A 15,321-nucleotide genomic window follows, 5' to 3' on the forward strand; every position below is an offset into this window, starting at 1 on the left:
GAAAGAAAGAATATTCAAGCTGTATGAAGTGATCGTTTTAGTCTCCCACAGCTTCCAAGAAAACTTGCAGCAAATATTTACTTTTTTTTCTTCCCCTGGAATTACTTAGTGAGTCTTAACATGAAGAAGATGTCTTTTTCCCAGTTATTCTCAATATCACTTCTCTCTGGGTGATGTCTGTCTGTTTTCCCCCCCTCTGCCCTTTCACACTGTAATGCTTTATGGAAAACACTGTGCCTACACACTGTGAATTCAAAAAGATGGTTAAACAAACAAAACCAGCAGTGCTGCTTTTCCCCATGTTTGTTGCTGAACAATTACTTGGGAAAGTGCTTTAGTAGGATGAAAATACAAAGCCAAGTGGGGAAACGAGAGGAAGCAAAACTAGCCTTAGCAATACCTTCTTTTTCAAAGATATATAAAGCTATATAAATGTCATTAATGTATATATATAATATACATATATGTATTGATTTATTTTAATTTGGTAATAAATTTTGCTGCATGTTTATTGATATACAAGAAGCATATTAGAAGCATATTGGCAAATAAACCAGCCCAAATGGATGCTTTTAGGTGAGGTGTGAAAGAGGTCATGAGCTGGCACTGTGCAATTGCAGCCTGGAAAGCTGGTCATGCTGTGGCCAAGGGAGGCCATTGCCCTCTCTCCTGAACCCTTGCGAGACCCAGCTGGGGTTCTGGGCACAGCTTTGGGGTCCCCAGCACAAAAAAGATGCAGACCTGTTGGAATGAGTCCAGAGGATGCCACGAAGATGCTGAAGGTCTGCTCTGGAGACAGCCTGAGGGAGTTGGAGCTGTTCAGCCTGGAGAAGGACCTGGGGAGACCTTACAGCCCCTTCCAGTGCCCACAGGGGACTTGTAAGAAAGTTATAGAGTGGGTTGTTTTTCTATTTTTATAGTAACAGGACTATGGGAAATTATTTTAAACTGAAAAAGGGTACATCATTTAAATTGTGTGTGAAGAAGAAGATGATGAAGCACTGGAACAGGTTAACCATGGAAATCATGGATGGCTTGTCACTGGGCAGCTTCGTGGTCAGGGTGGATGGGGCTTTGAACAACCTGATCCAGTGAAAGATGCCCCCATCCATGGCAGTGGGGGTGGACTAGGAGTGTCTTTGAAGGTCTCTTCCAACCCAAACCATCCTATCATTCCAATTGCAACAACAACCTTTTCTCATTTTTTTTTTCCATTTGTTCATTTTTCCTAAGGGCTTCAGAGTGAAAGACATACCTGTGCCTCTGAATGGAATAGCCAGGATGAAATGTTCAAAGTGGAGTTATTCTGAAAGTGAGAGTTCAGCAGAAGCATGGAGTTACTGCCACATTTCTTCCAGGCACACAAGATGCCCAGTCCAAAAAGTAAGAGCAGCTCTCATATTTTTCTATGCAGATGAACACCAATATTTCTTCAGTTTATTGAATTAATCTGTGCTCTGTTAAACAGTAGCATAGCCATTACTTTGTTACTCACAGGCAATGCTGTGAGAGGAAGAAAAACAACGAAATAAATGTTATACTTGGTGCTCTCATTTGCAGATCTGGGGCTTCTTTTATCACAGTGATATATGCTTATCTGAAACCTACTATACATTTTTAAATACACTACCGTGCCCTTGATGGCAGCAGAAGGAATTAATACCCTAATTACTATGAAATTTAGGCTTTACTACAGTAAAGCCTAAAGGCCCAGATACTTTAGGATAAGCAAATATACCCAGAGCCCACAAAAATCACCACATGGTCAGCAAGGAAAGTAGCTGAGTGACCTGATCAAATCCACAGAGAAGATTCATGACCAAAGATGTATTATGTCAAGCTTCTTTCCACAGGGACTGAGAGAGAAATAGACATTTTAATTCACTTGGAGTTTCCAGTCCTCAGGAAAAAGCTGTCTCTGATACTAATAACTGAAAAAACACTGAGGAATAATGGCACAGAAGTTGGAAAGGTACACCCTTCACATAGAAACCTGGCTAAAAAGGACAAAATTCCACCATAACTATTTATTCTGGCTTTAAAGAGCATCCACACTGGTCACAGGGTGAGGATGACTGACCTGTAGCTACGTGCCATTTCCAAAGGAAGAATAACAGGTGATTGCCTGAGCTCTCATTATGTTTAATTTCCCTGTATCATTCTCTATCCTGATCAAAAGACTTTAATAACTTTATTTCTTATTAAAGCATCTTCTCCTTGTTCATGATGAAAGAAGTCTTTTAAACAGGAAAGCTCAGGCTTCTCTTTATTCAATACTTACAGGGTCTTACTTTTTTTCCTTCTTCTTTCTTTCTTGTCTATGGTTCCTTCAAATTAAGTGGTTCCTTGCAATTAATTTGCTGTGAAAGGTAATCCTCATCTCAAACCACTCTTCTGGCAACATCAGCATTTGATACAGTAAATAAATTTTCAGTTATCTTCATATTCTACCAACTATACCAAGTATACTGTCCCACCAGAAATCGTGATCAGGTATTAAAGACTCCTGAGAACTAAATGACCCAAGCTCAGAAGCTCTGAATCCCATGATAAATTATACAAAAGGGGCACTTGAATAGATTTGTAACTGATTTTGCTGCTCAGAACACCTCCATTTCAATTAGAGGTAACCAAGAGGCATGACATTGAAGAGCAAAACTAATAATTTTTGCTGATGTCAAGAAAGGTTATGGGAGGTGAGGGGATAGAAGCAATGACTTCCATAAAATGTACATAATACAAGTGCCTCAGTCCTTTTTTTATGTCCTTGAAGTCTATAAGGCCATTTCTATTTAGTCTCTACTCCTTTGCTGTAGCACTGTCCTAACAGAGCAAAGCCCATCCACAGCAGGGTAACTTTGGCCTCAGGAATGCTGGAATAGATAGAAAATGGATGATGATCATTTCATTGACTGCAGATAAACATTTCCTACCTGGTTTCATGGGCATGCTTTGCATCCAAACATGTGCAGGATGGAAATCCCTGCAACAAGACAACCAAAGCCACAGTATTTACAAATCTTCTGTGCAATTACAGCAAGATTCTTAGCAACTGCCAGGCAGCTCTCTAGACTGTTAGCCCAATTTTGACTGCTGTGAATCTCAAATGTTTAAGTACCTCTGATCCCATATCATTTTTTTCCCAGTTTTAGCAGTCTTGGTCAGGTTATCTGTGTTGGGCAGTGAAAGGTAGGTTGGCTGGTCTAAAATACCTTTTTCTTTCTGTTTAATTTTTTTTCTTTTTTTTTTTCTTTTCCCAGCTTGTTCAAGGCAAATGAATAGGCCACACAGATGTGACCTGTGTTACCACATACAACAGATTAGACTATGCCAGTGTAAATTATTGCTCTGTCCCTCTGCAGATCAATTACAATTTACTTCAGTGGAAATCCTTCCCTTGGAAATCTGACTAATTTTGTGCCAATAATTTGTGAACCCAGTATATTTACAGGTTCTAAACATGAAGGCCATATTTTTATAGGTACAGTAGAGTTATGTTTCTGTGTTTTATAGGTGTTATTCACCAGAAGGTCAGACCTCAATGTAATTAATAAATCTCTCTGTGAGCTTTTAAAACTTTGGTCTTGGTCTTTGTACATGTGGTTCTTTTCATGGTTGTTGTTGCTTTTTTGGGCCTTTTTTTCTTTTTCTTTTTTTTTTCTTTTTTAATAAATTCAAAACACTTATATCAACTTTTGGGATCATGAAAAGCTGAAAGCAGTAGGATTTTGCTTCCCTTATCACTAGTTATGATATCAAATTGTGTACTTTTCTTCCAGCATCTCTGTGTGTGTGTGTGTGTGTGTGTATATACATATATATATATATATATATAAACACAAATGTTCTCTAGTAAAATAGCCTTACAGTGAGGAAGGAGTCAGTCTCAGTGACATTTTGTGATTAAAAAAATGCAGGGGATTAGAGAGAGAGGTAAGACCACAGTGACAATCACCACCCAAAGACAGACAAGAGAAATTCACCCCCTGAGAATTGTATTTTAGTGCAATCGTATGTGGCCCTTACTACCAGAGCTCCTGAAAAATTATCTCAGTCTCTGGAATCCAACAGCAAGGCTTCACAAATAAAGTTTAGGCCCTGGAGAAATCATGTAAGCTGTGTTTAAATATTAACCAGTTTAAAGAGTGGATGTCTTCCACTTTTCCAAGCTATGGTGGTTTCTTAGGGAGAATCCACATGAGGAGCACAGGGGGTAAATCGAGGGGAGGAAATGTGTTTTGGCAGTAGGAGGAGAGAAATACCTGGATCGCATCTTCAACTGGTGGACAACATAACTGAAATTATTGTTATTATTACTAATGTTAATATCAGAATATTGTTTCCTTAACAGGGATAGGCAGCTCTATTTTTTAACTTAACTTTATTTATGAAATAACTTTGTCTAGAAAGTTGCTGCATGGGGTAACATCTCCCTTACTGTTCTGTTCTATAGATATCTGCACAGGATTGTGAGCATGTGTGTAAGTTAATGTTTCTGTGTGTGCGTGTTCCTTGTGATAGTAAAATTCTAGGGGGTAGGTTTTTCTAAAAGATGCATACACATTTCAAAGTGCATGGCTTTTCCACCCTTCTGCTTTATAAACCATTTTTTTTTTTGCAATAGCACCAAAAAAAAATCAATTAAAATTATAAACCCAGCCTGACTCCACTTATAAAAGTACTAAAAAATATATTTTGGGAACTCAAAATATTTGGAAACATGTTTCAATGCATTCAATTCCATGTAGTTTTCAGGATATATTCTGTGTACCCCTGGCTGTCGATAAAGATAACTTGGGTTTGTCAAAGTGGAAAAAGTGAATACAATCATTATTAGCTCACTACATTATGCTTAAAAACACTCTGAAAAAGTACTGTCACAACTGGTACAATAAAATAATTCATCATGTTAATAGCCCCATCAGAAACAATGTGTAATCTGTACGTCAGGCAGGTGGGCAAACTAAGATCAGAAAGACAGATATGCAAATCCAGTTCTCACTCTTGGATTACCTTCCTTTGGGATCTTAAGTGTGTTGCTCACTCTCTCACTTCAGAGTATTTAGATTTTGAAGATAATATGGTCTGCAATTTGTTGGTAAAACATTGCCCATGAACAGACTGTCAAATAATGTATTTTGGGGAAGCTAATTAAACCCCCAAATACTTCAGCATGTGGCTCATTCTGAATGCATAAATGGTCCCATTGAAACCAACATCTGAGTGCCTCCTGGAAACAGAAACTTATGGAACATCTTAAATTAGGGGGGGAAAAACCTCCTTGAAATCCTCCCTTCTCTTCATTTCAGAATCTTCCCCGATGAACCAAATGTCTTGCTTATCTGAATGCTGGCTTGTAAAGCAAGCTGCTGTCTCAGTTTCAATGCATTTGACCTTGATGACAACTTTGATGTTAAACTTTGCAAAGCTAAATGGACTCCTGTGACTGTGCTGTCAAACCTTACATAAATTGTGCAGAGAACATGGAAAAAATAAAAATATTTTAAAACATAATGTAATAAAAAGAAGAAAATAAAAAGAAAAAAGCCATAAGTTGATGGCATGTTTTCCTGAATTTGGGCCATATTCAAGCACAGATCACTGCCACATGCCTCTGTGCCATCCAGTCCCCTACTCACACAACTACTGCAAATGGTATCATTTTGCAACTAATTTACTCGCTTAGTTTTGGCCATTAGTCATTCCCAATATCCTCAATCTGCAGATAATTTTCCACATTATTAGTTACCCACCTGTCTTATTAAACTGGACTTTCTGAAACCCTGTGTGTCTACATTTTCTGCACCTTTAGATCAAGCAAATAATTGCCTGTACCTGGATGGAAGGATTTAATAGGAAGATTATAGTTGATTCCAAAAGTTAATAACTATAACATCTGGTTTCTCTTTTTAACATTTAAATGATAAATTCAGTGTTCAAGAAGAAAGGAGAAAAAAAATGAGAACACAGAAGAATGAAATGTTCTTATCATTTGTAGGACAAGTTAAATTTAGATGGGCAGAAGGTAGGTTTTACTCTTTTCCCCTTAATGTTCCACTACCTTGACCCAAAGGGACCAATCTTTATCACATTAATAGAGGGAATTTCTCAATACCGAGACAAGATTTGGCTCCTTTTTTCACTAAGAATGCCAAGTGAGCTGCATTATGCAAAATCTTGGTTATCTTTTGCTGCTCTTTATGATAGACTATGGCTGTTCTGAGATGCCTCAACTCATTTCCATTCAGACTTCTATAAAACCATCTGCATGTGAAGAGTTTTAAATATTGCTGGGTAAAACTGGGAACATTATTTTCCCCAATCAGTTCTGAAGAGATGGGGGGAAAGAGAGAAGGTGAAATTAAAGGGACAAGAATCTGGGGTCTTGCTCTCTGCACCTGAGATGCTCAGAGTTGCATTGGCAGCTATCCACAGGCACAAGTGCTAAACCTATTTTGCATATAAATTGACACACTTAAAAAAGATGCACACATCTTTAGCAGATGCATTTTCCTTGGTAGGCAAATAAAAACATGCTTGTTGCTTAAGTTCACCTGCAATGAAAACAAAATGCCCAAGAGCTATTCAAGAGGAATAACAGACTTGAGCTCCAGCCTGCATGACTCATTAGTCTTTATGGATTCCACATCCAAATCTGAGTGCCAAAGACCTGATGGCCACCCAGGGGAGAGAGTAGTTTCAAAAAGAGATGAGTATCATGGGCACAGAGTGGGCAGTGTAATTAACCTGCCGAGGTGAAACTCTCCTTGGGGAAACATTTACTCCTCAAGTTTTCAAGATTCATTGAATATGGTAGTAACAGAAATGGAAGGAGCTATCCTAGTCCTGTTGCTTCATCTAGGGTTAAAAATAATATCTCCTGCTTTTAAGGTTTTTTTGTTGTTTTTTTTTTTTCTTCAAAATGCATAGATTCACCAAATTCAGTTGGAAATACCTTGGATCTTCAGTAGACTCTGATGTAGAAGAAAGATGTTCTCTCCTTGACTGGAGCCTTTTCTTCCTTGCTGAAAGTTGGTATTGAGAGGTCTCCCTTACAGAGATCTGAACACAGAAATTAATACACTATTATTTCCCAGAACTACTCTGTGGACTCTGCTGCTCCTTAAGTGGTTTATCTATGGCAAAAGAGACTTCCTGAATTCCATGCCAGCTGAAGAACTAGAAACCAAACCTCTTCTTTCATCCACACTACACTCAGAAGTTTCTTCATGTACTGATAGAGATCATATAGACAGAGTTGGGTGTTCTAAAGCCAACCATACTGTTTTAATATATTATAAGATGCATGACCATCTTTCAGCCTAACTGAAATCCACAACAGAAAACCTGTCAACTTCAACACTGTGGATTTACCAATAGCTGTGTTTACACTGCTTCAGCCATTTCCCTGCATGTTCAACATTATTGATCGTGAAACAGCTACTTTGGATTTAAACAAGTGAAAATATAATTTCAGTACACTGGCATTGCATTGCCAGCTTTGTCACCGAGTTGTTTTCTGTGCTGATTTTGGCTCCTTTCTTAATTCTCACCTTATTTCACAAAAAAAAACCTTAACAAGTCTCTCCTACAGTGCTGTTATGACTCTACATGAAATCCTGTTGCCATTCAAACCTACAGTAAAATTCATATTCAGTCAGTTTCAGCCAAAACTGATATCTTTAAAAACATGTCCAGAACACAGGAGCCAGGATTTATATACTTTTGCCAGAAGTTCAATTAGTTTGAGCCTTTATATAAACTGAACCTTGCTAGCTGTAAAATGGACATAAAGCTAATTAACTGCTTCATGAGTGTTCAGTGAGTACTATTCATATTAACATTTTTTTCAAGAAGGAAAAAACCAATAATTCATATTGTAATTTATATTTATATTTATATTTACCTGGTACTCTAAACTGCTTAATTAATGAATCTATAAATTTCCATGTTTGCCTTTCTCCCTCCCTACCATCTGTCCTCCCCTCGTACATCACTTTCTTCTTTCTAGGTAAAGTCCATGTGCAATTTTCTGAAATCAAAGAAACTCTTAAGTAGACATCTATTTCTTTATTTCCATCTTTCTTTCTTTCTTTTTTTCTTTCTTTCTTTCTTTCTTTCTTTCTTTCTTTCTTTCTTTCTTTCTTTCTTTCTTTCTTTCTTTCTTTTTCTCTTTCTTTCTTTCTTTCTTTCTTTCTTTCTTTCTTTCTTTCTTTCTTTCTTTCTTTCTTTCTTTTTCTCTTTCTTTCTTTCTTTCTTTCTTTCTTTCTTTCTTTCTTTCTTTCTTTCTTTCTTTCTTTCCTCTCTCTTTCTTTCTTTCTCTCTCCCTTTCATTGTGCTTGGGTGTTGTTACTTGTCTGTTTTTCCTTTTACAATATAGGCATAGAAAAAACAGAATTATTCAGGAAAAACGTTTCTTTTATTAATTTTTTTTTTGTCCAGACAATGTAGTTTGGTTGACTGAAAAACCAAAGCGGTGAATTCAGACCATCACCACCACAAAGTCGGTCAGTTAAAGTCTTTGAACCTTCAAGTCATGATCATAGCAAGAAAAAAATCTGGGGACATTAAACTTGTAAATTGGGAGAAGAATTGTGATAATTTACTGGAAATTTCTGGGCATTATTAACTGATGCTGGTTTCTTGCTGCATGTAAGCTATAACCCTTTGCCCTTGAACTAAACAATAATTGTTTTACTGTCAATTGCTTTCTACTTTTACATGATAGGATATATGCAAAAGGATGCCAAAGGGAAATGTTGCAGTTGACACAAGAAGGAAACTATACAGAAATAAACTGGAAAATGTTCCCAGTATAAGATGCTATCCTTAGTAATAAAATTTGTCATAAAAAAGCAAATCCTGCATATGAAATTTCCAAAATAAAATTAAACATCCCCATTCTTGGTTCTGATTTGTATAATACTGTATTCTACACATTTGTGCCTTTTGGAAAAAAATGTTCAGTGTGAAAGCTTTCCTGTGACTTCATCAGTGACTGAAAGCAGCTAAAACCAAAAAATGTCATTTGGACAATGATATTGGGAAATCCAATTAACATTAAATTAGGCTGAGATTATATATCATAAGCAATTAGAGTAGGGCTTTGAAAAGTACTGTCCCTCTCTGATGCTTTCAAACCTTTCAGTGTTAATATTCCAATAAAAATGCTATTTTCCCCCACAGGTTTCATAAAGAATGAATTTTTGATTACTCAATCTGGTTGATCAGACTAACTTTATTGGAGTTGGTTTTTTACTTTCCAAACTTCAGCCATTTATTTCCCTCTCTTTCCTTCTCTAAGAACTTCAACAAACACTGCATTTACTCCCCCGCCCTGCAAATGGTAAAAGAAAGTTACCTTTTATTTATGAGTGATCATTTTTTCCTGTCTATATTTTGACAAATAACATGGCAGAAAATGATTAAGGGTCTCATTTTGCAATGTGACTTGTATGTTATTTATTGTTAAAATAAAAGTCACTTTGTGGATTGAAGTTTTTAATCATTTTTCCCCTCTGTCAGGAAATAGTTTTGTCAAAAAGTGATGATATTTGACAGTGCTGTTTTTTTAATGACAACTACAATCCTGGTAAGGAGTTTATCAGTAATTATTTCACTGTACTATAATTATATGGATAAACTATTATCTAGTTATTTTCCATTTAAATGATCTTCCTTTTTCCCATGTTACTAATAGGAATATTACAGTGCCCTGAATAGCTCCCACATAACATAAAGGATACACAAACATTTTTGAAAATATTTTCCCTGTCTTCTCTCAGAAGCATATTTCATCAAATATTCAACTCAATTTTGCAGCAAACATAATGAATACTCTAATTTCTTTGTCAATCAGACTGTTAAGCATCTTTGTTTTCCAACCTCTCCTTGGAAATCAATGGTTCTTATTCCAGTTCTGCATATGCAAGTGAATTATATTTTTTCCCTGTCCGTATCTATATTCCACCTAACTTCAGCCACTTTCCAGGAAGTTAAAAATAAACTTTATCAATCTCTCCCTGTATTAAATAAAGACAAACAGGACTTAAATAAGTCCTTAAATAAGGACTTCCAGAAGATGATTCAGGTCTGGTTAAGTCAGCTTAAGTTGCTCATTAATTGCACAGGTGATTGGGGAAAAAAAACAAAACAAAACAACAACAACAAAAAAAGAACGTCTCTTTAATAAATGTGCTAAATGATCATACTCACTAAGTGTGTAAGTTGTTGTGATGCACCTACACATGTTCCTCAGAGTGTTTCTTAGCCGTGTATGCCAGACAACTCCACAAATGCCCATTAACTCATCACAGCTCTGTGAGGAGCACTAGGTCAGGTTATAACTAAAGCAAATGAAGCCTAATAGGTCAGTGACATAATGAGGGGTCAGGGAAAAGGCTGGATCTCAGCCTTAGCCAGGTGTTTACAAGCCACCTCTCTGGGTAATGCTGAGAGAGGAGTGGGATTTAAAGGAAAGGAAAACACTGCCCTGCTGTGTCAGGACTGTGAGGTGCTGGTGGATGAAAAACTGGACATGACCTGGCAGTGTGCATTTGCATCCCAGAAAGCCAAGTGTGCCCTGTCTGTGCCAAATGGTGTCACCAGCAGGTCAAGGGAGGGAATTGTCCCTGGTGAGACCCCACATGCAGCACTGCATCCAGCTCTGGGGACCACAATAAGAAGGATGTGGATCTGTTGAAAAGAGCCCAGAGGAGTCCACAGATATGCCCAGAGGACTGGGGCACCCCTGTTCTGGAGACAGGCTGAGAGAGGTGGGGGCGTTCAGCCTGCAGAAAAGAAGGATTTAGGAAGACCTCAGAGTCCTTCCCAGTCCAAAGAGGTTAAAAGAGAGCTGGAGAGGAACTTTTGACAAGGGCTTGGAGCAATAAGACACAGGGAAATGGCTTTAGATTGAAAGAGGCCAGTTTTAAATTAGAGATGAAGAAAGAATTCTTCCCTGTGAGGGTGCTGAGTCTCTGGCACAGGTTCCCCAGAGCAGCTGTGGCTGCCCCACTCCTGGCAGGGTCCAAGACCAGGCTGGACAGAGCTTTGAACAACCTGGGATAGTGGAAGCTGTCCCTGCCCATGGCAGGGGGTTGGATCTAGATGGCAATAGGGGAAGGGACTTCACTGTCCTTCCCAAGCCAAATAATTTTATCATGTTATTTAATACTTAACATCGATGGATTTTAATGCAAGTAACTTCAGAGGGAAATCCTTTCAGAGGTGATAGCGTTTTCTTGTTCTTGAAGCTTCATGGTCAGACAGCCCACATGGAATACTGTCACAGGTGGAGTGATGCACTTCACCTGTTAGAAGAAAAGCAACAACATACTTTATTGAAATAAAACAGTGAATTAAGGAAGTTTGGTGGCAAATATGACAGTGATTTAACAAGATTCAATATCAAGATAGCCTTGATTACTGAATAGAGAACAGAATTACACAGAACTATCAGGGAGACCAGTGGGAGGACTGAGCCATGAGCTTCAGAAAGGATCCCTTTGTGTTCTAAACTCCTTCTCTGACAGATGTCTGGGGATAACTGGACCCACTCCTAGATGCAGATTTGGTCAGACGTTTAAGCCTAAAGAATGTATGTCTGCACAATCAACTCCTAGCACCCCTTTGCTAAGATTTCAAAGTTTATTGTGCTATTAATCACTTCCCAAGGATCTGTTGCTGCAAGGAGTGTCTCAGACTTGAGGAATAACCTTGAGACGTCCCTACTAAAGGGGATTTCCTGGCATGCAGCCTGTCTCTGGGCAGGAGAGCCAAACAGGCCCCAGGCTGTCCACTATTTATGGACTAAGATGATGGACTTACTGTCATATTTGCATACCAGCAACATGTCTGGGTCACCCTTCCAGACAGCCCTTGGCTAGCCAATGCCATCCATCCCCCAAAGTCCAGAGTGAGACTCCAGTTGTATTAACACAGCAAAACATTTACTGTCACACTGGTGCAAGTGGCCTACTGGCATTGGCTCTGTCAAAGCTCTGCTTCTAATTTATAGTGTAACTTAAACAATAGAATGTAAAAAAGGCCAGCTTTTAACCAGGAGTACAAATATTTTTATGGTGTATCCCTTCATTGGGCATGGCCTGCCTGACTAAATATCCTTTCCCCACAGATGAGGAGAGGCTGATTCAGTGGGAACAGTTAGGGCAAGTTCTCGATGGGCTGAAACAAAAAGTTGAGCTGCTCTTCTTATGTTACACATGCAAGTAACACAGGAGCTGAGAGTGGCCCCTAACACAGCAAGCAGCCACAGATTGTTGTTTTGACAGGAATCATGAGGATCAGCAGCAGCTGGTGATTTAGGTTAAAGAATAGTCCCAGCACCTAAATTTGATTTCCCATCTTTATCTCCTATCTTTCAAACTCCCATCTGAGCTTGTTTTCAAAGCCAGGACTGAAAAATGGAAAAAAATGGCACAGTAGCCATAAGGGGGGACTCAGAGCTCTTGGCTCCCAGATGAATATAACTGAAATAATCACAATTAAACTCCTTTAAATTTTCTGCACTCCTCATTTTTCCCCAGTCACTGTCTCAACTGAGAAAAAAAGAAAAAAAAATAGATGAGGTGATTTAAAAAGATCATTTTGCTAGAGTTTCTAATCAGGAAAATTGTTTTGATTATTCAGAGTGGGCTGGTTTCACGTTGAATCTTTTGCACTAATTATTTCTGGCTGGTCACTAGTCAGACTTTATCTTATCTTATCTTGTCTTATATTATTTTAACATTCAATCTGCACTAGCTACAGACATAATTTTTCCTTCTCAGCTCTGGACAGTTCTTACTTGCTTCAGCCCGTGATCATGTCAGCCTCAAGAGGAAAGAGGTACATGTGTAGGTCACAGAGATCAGAAAGGAAAGAATTTAGGCAGTAAAACCCTGATGTGAAACATCTAAGGAGGGACAATTTGAAATTGCCATGCGGGACTCAGAACACGAGCGTGTTAACTAGCAGCTCACAGGCTTTGCCTATTCCTCTGTTCCTGCTTCAGCTTGACAGGATTGGCACAAGGAAGCTCTCAAAACTGTCAAACTAGCACATTTGATGAGTCCAGGTTCTTTTCAACCCCTATGGCAATGTCCTTTTATTCATGCAGCAAAAGCTTGTTACCTGGTCACAAACACAGTCCTGCTTCAAAGCTCGCTGCTCTCTTTCCACTGCTGATTTCTGTATTTTCCCACTTACTCAGCATCAAACCCAGAAAGTCCTGGACTGCTGAAAATTCTCTAGGTGTTTTTTTTTCTCTCCTTCCTTTTTCTTTTTTCCCATCCAAGTTCCTTAGCTTAGCCTTTTCCTCTTGCCATTCGTTTTGGTGACAATCAAAGCAAAACCAGTAAGTTTGTTTTGATAGATTCAACACACAGTAAACAATTCAAACAAGGAAACAGTTGAAGATTCTCTCCATGGACCTGTGAAACTCATATAATGTTGATTCAATAAAACTCATCGTCATATCAGCAAGACAGTACAGTAAAGTACAGTAAAGCAGCACAGCACCAACCAAATAGGACAGTGTACAGAAACACAGACCAGGACAGAACATCACAGGTGTGACCACCTCTGTAAAACATTTACACACATAACACAGGACATGACAAAATATACATTTACATGGCTTGAATTGAAACTGTGATGTGTGCCAGAGTGGGCATGGTGTCATGGCCATCCAATCTGATGTAACTTGCTCTGATCAGATGTTTTGCCTTTCTGTTTGTCGCCAAGCTACAAGGGTGTGCATGGAGAAAGTTCTTGGGCTGCTGGGATAATAACAAAGGACTACAACAAAATATGCAGAAGTAGTAATAAAATAATTCATGTGGCAGCAAAGTAGAATTGCCTGTGATGAAATCAGTCCACTATATTTGCTTCAACATCTCTAACCAGAAGCTCTCTGTTGTGTCCCTGTGCATGACAGAGGATGATATTCCATTTGGAGAATATTTGGCTCATTTAATCTGGAAAGACATTGTCAGGAGTTCCAAAGTGAAAAGACAGAAAATACAGTAGGCAGATTTTTGCTGGTTTTTGTTTTGCTAGCTTTTAAATTGTTGTTTCTGTTTTACTATAAGTTTCTTTCTCTGTACTCAGGTATTTGAGGTTCTAGCATGGTTAAGTCCCTAACCTCAAACTCTGGACAAAATTGGTTGGGAGGAAACTTCAAACACTGGTCATGCGTTATGCAAGTCTGTACTACAAAGATATTGTCTGTGGAGAATACAGCTAAATTGTTAAATTTCCTTTTATTTTGAGGGATCTCAACCTGGCTACACTGCTGCCCATATGGGATATATAAGGATCATATTTCTTATTTGAGTTTCCAACTCAATTTTCCCCTCATTACCAATAACCTTCCTTATATTCAAAAGATAGAATAGCATTTTGTGCAGGATTCTGTTTTTTAACAAGAAATATTACCATTTTTGTTTTTGTTTGTGTGATTTTGTTTCCAGTTGAGTTTCTTTACTTGCATGAGATTTCCTACTGCATAAAATCATGGAATCACTAAGATTGCAAAAGACTTGCAAGGTAAATGAGTCTAACTGTTAATCCAACACCACTGTGTCCACCACTAAACCACGTCCCCAGCTGTCACATCCAAGTACCTTCTGAACACGTACAGAGATGATGATTACAACATTTCCCTGGGTAGCCTGTTCCAATTCCTGACCAGGTTCCATGATAGGAAACAGAAAACCAGAGTTTTTTTCAGGTAAGTGCTGACACCAGCAGCCCATGACCCTTCCAGGCCATTTATAGTATGAAAGACCAGATACATTTCTCTCTTTTTGCTCAGTACAAACACCAGAAAGAAGGTTGTGAGGTGGGTGTTGAGTTCTTCTCCCAAGAAACAAGAGGTAGGAGGAGAGGAAATGTCTTCAGGTTGCACCAGAGGGAGGTTGAAATTATATCACAGGAAAAATTCCTTCACTGAAGGGGTTGTCAAGCCCTGAAACAGGTTGTTCTGGGCAGTGGTGGAGCCACATCCCTGGAGGCAGCTAAAAGATATGTAGGCGTGTTGCTTGGAGACACAGTTTATTGTTGAACTTGGCAGAGTCATGTTTATAGTTGGACTTGATGACTGTAAGGGTTTTTAACGATGTAAATTATTCCATGATTCCATTAAAAAAATCCCAAAAACTAAACAATACCTCATGAGGGTTTTTTGATGGTTTAGGAGGTATATTGGAAATCCTTGAATATGCAAGGTCCTTTTCCATGCATTCGTGTTGTGATCTTCTTATTTCTCAGACATACAAAGCAGTCATGAAGCAGCAAATATTATCAGAGGAGGAGTCA

This window comes from Agelaius tricolor, unplaced genomic scaffold, assembly GCF_023055355.1.
Source record: "Agelaius tricolor isolate 1412-34295 unplaced genomic scaffold, bAgeTri1.0.p SCAF_4, whole genome shotgun sequence".
Lineage (NCBI taxonomy): Eukaryota > Metazoa > Chordata > Aves > Passeriformes > Icteridae > Agelaius > Agelaius tricolor.